An 8449-nucleotide genomic window follows, 5' to 3' on the forward strand; every position below is an offset into this window, starting at 1 on the left:
AGGGGTGGAACTGGTCGGCCGAGAGTTGATTATAGGCAAAGACGATATACTGTTACAGCGATTCTGATATACACAGGCAAAACCTTTACAGAATCCTTTAGAAAAAAAATTATGTTATGTTAGTAGAGAACCACGACAATACAGAATGCCGTGCGCTTACTTCTTGTAGCAGTTGTAAAAGAGCTTTTAGTTAATTTCTGAACGTAAACTTAGAAAAACGCCGTATTCAATAACCCTAAATACATGTATGCTATCTTTTTCAGTTATTCCTATTAGAATTCTTCACGTCAGAACCAAACGAATCTCTGTTCAAGCTAACAAAGATTTGAACAAACCAGGGCTGGACCCCTCTTTCGTGACTGCATTTCGCGCATAATATCGAAGTGAACTTTAAAATATTTCAGTACTAACTTTCCAGCACCCCGCAGCACGCAATTCCGTGTCAACTGATAGACCGGAAGTGGATAGAATTTTCGATGAAGCCGGTAGGTGATAAACTTCTGCCGCTACCGGAAGTGGCACACCACAATGGTTTTACCAAAATAGTGGCGGTTTTGCGAGATGTCTATTTGTCCTAAGGGTGACATTTTGTAAGCCAATAAAAATTAGCTGTTATTTGTCCGTGCATGCACCCCGCAAACTAGTCGGACACGAAACGATATTACACTTTTGATATCCCCTGGAAAAAGTGCTCTTCCCTGTTGTCACGATGGTATTGTTGTGAGGCTTTAGGTATGGTTCTATAGAGACCCAAGACGTTCCATCCTTCAGAAATGAAATGCATAATGAAATTAATTTGTCCCCGGATATTTTCATCCTAGAACCGTTTTTCCTACCTCATCGTCCCTCCCGGCTGCCGAAATGATTGGGCACCAGCGCATGGGTGGCCGAACTGAAAGTGGTCGTCGGGTTTGAAAATTACGGCAGGAGATCACTTTAACGGTATTCTTCGATTCAGGTACACTCTTCGAAATAAAGTTATTTCTGCTTTTTAAATACCTATAATCGTTTTTCGGCCAACGGAATTATGCACCCCGTATAGGTTTTTTAGCGAAGTGAAAAACCTCTCATAATCTCAAAAACATTTGAATTTTTCAATTTACCAAAATTAAATACGTTGTGCATTTTGTGTCGGTCAAAAATCCTTCAATGGATAAGATTTTTTTAGAACCTCAAAAACTTTTTTTTCAAAGAGGTAACTCACTGGTGATAATAATCATTATTACCAGTTAAGATACTGTCAATTCCTCTTTTGAAAATAAACCTTGTTCATCACCGATTGATCTGTAAAAGTATAAATTGTAAAGACTTGAAAAACGAAGTTATGAAAAAAGTCATTACTTTGAAATTTAATTGCCAAGCAGTACAATTAAAACAGATAGCTCAAATCTCATTCCTCACAGGCCATTTACGCTCTCGCAGCACTCTCACTCAACCATCACTTATTCAAGATAACAATATTAGAAAGTAAAATTGCCATGAGATGAAACCATCTTTCTAAATTTCACATCCCTCCTGCGAATCATCAACGTAAATTATTTCTAATCTGGTATATGCTTACTACACCATTTAATCGGTCTGTTTTGTATTATTAATGTCCACATTAAAAGGGTGTTTGCAATAAAACTGTCAGCTTACATCCAAGCGGGACAGAATTCAGTTCGCGTTCTGGTGAAATACTCCGAACATTATGTGATAACTTTGATATTATTGTTGTCTTTAATTGGAGTAATTTTTCAAGTTAATTTCTTATCTGACACGTGCGCAAAACTCGAAATTAGCGCGAAACCATCACTGCTGTAAACATTGCATTATGATGTGATCATTATGTTTGTAAAATATACCATCTTATCTATGCAAAGTTCCGATCCATTACTTTTTGTTTAATGACATTTTGCTCATATTTGGTTTACAGCTAATTTAGAATTTTATATTTTATCATTGGCTATGTGAAATTAAGAGTATACAGTGCCAGGCAATTTCGCCCTGTCCCTTTTCCCAAAAGTGTCATTGTTGGGGAATTTCTCTAACACCTTTAGAAATAAAAGTGTTTGAGCGTTTGAAAGACCTTTAATAATGGTTTTTCGGCCAGCCCAAATATGGACCCCTTGGAGGTCTTCCCTTTTGCAAAACCTGTGAAAATGAGACATGATCCATGGAAAGACTACGAGAAGGGCACCAGTAAGGGGCGATGGCGGACGTGTTCTTCTGCGGGAGCAAGATGCGACGGATAGCGACCCAGCTCCGGATGGGTGCCTTATCCATAAAGCGGCCGACTGCGCACGCTGCTGGAAATGTTTGAGGGGAGACAGTGCCTACTTGCCGGAGCAATTGCTTCTCTGATGTTAAAACAAGAAAATGAATTGGCAAATGATCTTAAAAGGGGGATGATACAATTGAGTCTATTTTCATGAGAAATGTAAGATGTGCTATTGCCCAACTCATGACGATACATTGAAAATTAAGGCAGAGTGACAGACTGATGGTTCCTGATGGAAAGTGAAAGCTATGGAATTGTTAATCACATGATACGTCACGATAAATAACGAGTCCAATCACGAGTGAAAATGATGAAAATCGACTCATGTTTTGCGACAATGAAGATAATTGTCCAATTGGCATTTTGTAAAGATGCCGATTTTGCAAATCATCATCCACCATTTCCGCGCTTTGTCACGAACTCATCAAAATATCTATCTCATCGCGTCACAAATTACTAATAACTGATTACTAATTACAAATCAGAGTGATTAGTATTTCTAATCACATTCATTTTTCTCGCGGTTTTTGAAGAAATCTGTGATTCGATAAAGTGATTTGAATTATACCGTCATTACATATTACGTGCCATGATAATATCCGATGGAAAGTTTAGACCGGGTTACTCATGGTAGCAGTTTTAAATGTTCCATTTGATTTGGAGAAAGTGTCCTTCCCTATTGTATGGTGACCGGTTAAGGAACAGTTTTATAGAGACCCGTTTCTTTCAATGCCAGTGAGATGAGCTCTTGATAGAATCATTTGTTGCGGGTGTGGGAGAAAATGTCCAAATGGAAAAAAATTCCGGCCCTATGTATTCTGACGAGTTATGGTGAGGCCATGACTGTAATTATCTCAAAGATTAAAAGCGTACATTGTTATCATAAACGAAAACATTAGACTCCTGGGCATGCCAGTCGCATAGCTGCATCGTCAGCATTCGCCACAGAACAAAAATCAGATATTGAGAATACCTAAGAAAGAATAAGAAAAATAATACAATGATAGATAAATGACACTTACACCAACAGATGGCAAGAGAAATTAAGCTATAGATTTCTGATATCGGTGTAAACATGATGAATCCATCGCCATATAGACCGACATGACCGTGATGGTTCGTTGGACACCATGTCGCGGTTTAACGCTAGTCTCAGGTTTTGCGTGCAGTGAACGCTGAACCACTGGCATCATCACAATCAAACGCCCCATAAAATCTCCCGAACAGTTGACTAAAAGTCAAACAAGGAAAATCAGATGACAACTCGCTGCTACCGAATGAAGATTAATCGCCAAAGTGTCACATCGCGTGATTGTCTTAATGTTCGCGCGTATTTCGCTATCGTAACGAAAATGGCGGACGATTATGGTTAAAGACGAGTGTGATTAACTCATTAAAGAGAATGCGCGAGAAATTAGAGTCTGTTTTATAACCATCTCGTGCTCTAGGAGATATTTCTTGTTTTTATGGTTTATATTGGACTAATTATCTGCTTCACGAAGCGATTGTAATGTCATAAACTACGTAATTACCAGCGGTTTGTAGCTGATTGTTAACAGCGGGGTGTTAATGACTGGATGGGATATTCAAGTTTGTCAGGTCAGAGATCTCGCGAGGTGATGAGACTTGGGAGGGAGATTAATGGTGGGAAAGTGCCAGATGAAAGTCACCATGACCTGGGCGTCATGGGGTCAGCCGCATCGTTCTGGTCAGATTTGTAATTAGTGACGATTTGACATGGGATGTTGAAAGTCAATTAGTCTCATGAATGTCAAAGAAATATCATATACATGTACCTTGATCGCTCGTCCACTCAATTCAACCACGCTTTCCCGCGCAACACTATCTCCAGACGTCAGGCTCCTAAACTTCGCTTATTAAAGACAAAAAACCCTATGAATTGGCCGGTGTAGATTAACTCAGTTCATTTGGTTTAAATGTGTTCAAACATTGAAGAAGACACCTTCCTCTCTTGTTTATAATTTCTTGAAGGAAAGATGTTCGCGCTGGCCAAAACTGGGCCTTTATTATCTGTGATACCGAAATGAAATTGGATAGGCTTTACGTGGACGTTTCGGGTGCTTTTCGAAAACTTCCTAATTCTGTGCTACGTTACCTCTCTCAGACAGAGCACTTGTACGACCACGACCACGTGGAGTCAGTTACCTGTCATGTCACCTTAACGAGGTTCTAATTTGTTCATCATGAGGGCGCGGCACCTGTCGGAGGATTGAGAAAGGTAAACCTCGTCACACCGGTACAGTTACAGTCGTCAGTAACACCTCTGACAGCCCGTTAATGGATTGTTTCTCTTTATCGTATCTGGTGCGCTCGCTTTTGTATCCATTCTAAGTTGGTCTCGGGGCCGGTTTTCTTGGCTGTTGTTGTTCCCCTTCTCGGTGTTTCCATACAATAGACTGTTGGTCTCGGGGCCGGTTTTCTTGGCTTTTGTTGTTCCCCTTCTCGGTGTTTCCATACAATAGACTGTTGGTCTCGGGGCCGGTTTTCTTGGCTTTTGTTGTTCCCCTTCTCGGTGTTTCAATACAATAGACAACTGGAGAGACCATAATTTCAATAAGAGAAGCACAGAAGTCTCAATCTATCTTTCAGCGTTCCCAAACAATAAGGGAAACACTCACAAACGGGAACACTGAAAACGCTACACCTGTGTTACGTGTTTTGTTTACGGTTTTGTAGCTTCCACCAATTAGTGTTTTTTCCCCATACAATATACCATATTGACCGTGACTTTTCAACAGGGGAACAAAGAAAATGCTACATTTCATTCTTGCTTTCCAGCATTTCTCAAACAATAAATGGAACAGTCGGAAACGGAAACGCTCTTAGATATTGCACCGGACTCACTGATAGCAAAACAAAAGCAGGTTCTTTAACCTGAACGATAAAATATCTATCTGTTTCGCCACCCAGCAACTGACGGTCAGTTCCAGTAATTGGCCCCATAACATCATTCCTTCGGCGTGTACACGGCCAGTTAGTACCAACGAGATGGCTGAAGATAACCTCTACGTCTTGTTCCGAGTCCCATGAACAGCCTGTTTATTGCTCGCAATGGAGCGGCTCTTGTATCAAAATCAACATGGCTAGCATTCCTGACTTGTCCGCTTCAGTTCAAGATGAAAGTGAAGTACATTCGTAATTTCAAGTTCATGAATTTTAAAGTAAGTGTTATAAAGTGTTTTTGCAGATAGATCTGGCCAACGATACTTGGCTGACCTCTTGCTATACACGTGGCTCTCGTGAAGGGGTTAATAGTTTCACCATAATATATTGATTATAATACGGCCATATAGCATAGTTCATAATTATGTGGTGATGAAGCAAGATTCTCCATCATTTGTCTTATTTGAGAATCGCACCATCAACGGAGCAAAAGCTGTCAAAACGGCAATATTCATTACTAAGCCCACGGCGCATCTCATAACCAAGTCAGGTCACGCGAGATTTTGGCAGAGCCATCAAAAGATGGCCGGCATTATCATAAAGCATATCATAGAATAGCAAACAATGCGAATAGATCATCATTACAATCTCTCACTCTGAGATAGTTGGGCTCTTTTGGGCCAATTAAGGCCATGAAAGGAACATTTTTTGTTTCATCTTTCGTGGCGTCACAAGTAGCAAAGCGATAGAGAGGGCATCACTCTTCGACACCGTAGATTTCCTCCGGGCTAGCCGGAATCCTCCTACACGTTTTTGGAGAAGTCGCGGTCCTGCTGGAAGCCATTCCGGTATGAAAAACCAACATATCTAGTTGATCACACGCCAAAGTTGTCCCTTTAATGTATGCCTATATTTAAGTGAGGAAAACATTAGAACGTAAAAAAACTAAGGTGGGCAGCGACCGAAGAACTTATTTGCCTTGGCCTACGTCCATTACTTGAAGGAGATCCGTTTAGAGAGGTTAACCATAAATACATTAATCGTAATAGGCGCGATTCGGATTGCCCGTTGAAGATGAATTATTTATTTTGCGATATTAGGGCGAAAGTGCGCCATTCGTCGTAAATATGATGTAGAAGTTATAATCTATTCCACGAAATTATGGAGAAAGTTATTGTGAAAAATTGACGAGTGTTGTTCGTCAGAAGAAGGGAAGTTAATAATTTATCTGTGGAAGGCGCTCTCCCTGAATGAGCCGCATTAGTGTTGTTTCAATCTCTGCCACTGTTGCGCTGCTGTTGATATTGAGCTTTTCTAAGAAAAAGAGAAAAATGCCCGGAGTTAGAGGTTTGTATTGTCTATTAAATGTAGACAAGTAATAACATTACGTTGATCTGCTCCTTTTACCTCGCAGTTAAAAAAAATCAAGTCAAGTCCAATAATGGTCTAGTTGTCATTAAACAATGCCTGCGAGGGTAAACATAGTAGTTGTCATTAAACAATGCCTGCGAGAGTAAAAATCCGGCATGTTTGATATTTACAAGAAAAAATGGGTGCCAGAAACGCTCTTTCAACAATTTTAAATCTGCAATTTTTCTGCAAGACTGGGCACTGTGAATTGAACCGTGTAACCATTAATTCTCAGATAAATAATAAACACAACGAAATATCATTCTTCAGCATGCGTCAATGCGGGAACGCTGTTATCATGATTATATGGAATAATAATTTGATAAATAACACAATCAAAAGCGTCCAAAATAATTCCTTTTTAAACTGGGACAGATTACAGAGCATAAAAATCAAGACGTTTGATTGATATAGTGGTTACAATTCTGTCAAAACGCATTGTCTGCGATTAAACGGCGACATTTATAACACCCAAAGTGTTTAACTTGACCACAATGGATCAAAACATCTCATATTTTAACCCAGAGACCAGACTTATTATCATTTCGACTCCGTCATAATATTTTCCAAGGCATTCACCAAGTTAAAGACAGCATTTTATGACATTATACATCACCTGTCATAACTGACGGAGGCAGATTAATCATTCATGCCTTTTATTAGGTTCTTTGATAGAAGCAACCTAAGCGTAGACGATTAAGTTTAAACACGATGTTTTAACAAAATCGAATATATCGTTTACAAAGTGACAGACAGAGTATTCAGACTTTACTGTCTGATATTGGCCAGGGGTCAGGCCAGGTCAGTATTGCAGTCATAGCCCAAAGAGGATACCAAAGCTATACGTCACGTCCGCGAGCTGGATTTATGCTTACATAAGGCCGTTTACACGGATCAATCTAGATCGGGTTGGTCCCGTGTAAACGGCCCTATTCTATATTAACTACGTTCCCGCGTTGACGCATGCTGAAGCTTGGTTCTTCGTTTTGTTTATTTGGTAAAATATGATAATCAACCGTTATACCGTTCTTTTTATAATGCCCAATCTTGCAGAAAAAATGAAGACAAAGTCCTTGTTACGAGACGTGGTCGCTAAATATAACGTTACCACTCATCCGATAAAATTTCGGAAAATTGACCCTATAATCCGTTGCCTTGTCAGTCATTCAGATGCAGTAGATTTTAGAAATGCTGAATAATCTACATTTTTAAAAAGAAATCATTGAAAAATGACAGCGTGAAAAAACAATTGTGTCCGCTCGAAAACTTTTCGATACTCAGGCGGGGAAAAGGAAAAAAACTGCCAGTTCGATATATTCGTGCCAACCAAGTTGATACGCAAACTGTAATCGACATGTCCTGTATGAGCTCACCCAGGGCCGTTCCCCTTTATATGCCTGCCCACAAAACCGCAGGCAAAATCATTAACTGTCGACAAAATAAAATTGTAATTTATTGAAGAACTTTTTTTCTTTGAGCCATGGTGTTCCGATCATTGTAATTGTGGGTTAGAGTCAAAATATCAAACGACAAGCCATTTGGTCTATAGTTGCTCGAGGCGTCGTCGGCCCGGTTGCTGAGTCCTCATTATACAACCAACCATTCACCTGTCACGAGACCGCAGGCGTTTCACAAAAGTCCAGAATCTCGTAATTGCATATAAAATCATCCCTTCAGGATCTCGCTCATCCGTCAGTTGTTGTTGCGAGTAAGTAAATCAGGGAGGCGTCTTCTTGCGCTACCGTGAACCAGTCATCAGCCTCGAGTTAAATTCGGACCAATCAGGTACCGCGATTCAAGATAATAACAGTAGCAGACGACGGGCAATCTACTTTTGTTTTTAACCCGCAAGTGAGACGCTAGGATGTTAGATGT

The sequence above is a fragment of the Lineus longissimus genome, chromosome 6, assembly GCF_910592395.1.
Source record: "Lineus longissimus chromosome 6, tnLinLong1.2, whole genome shotgun sequence".
NCBI lineage: Eukaryota > Metazoa > Nemertea > Pilidiophora > Heteronemertea > Lineidae > Lineus > Lineus longissimus.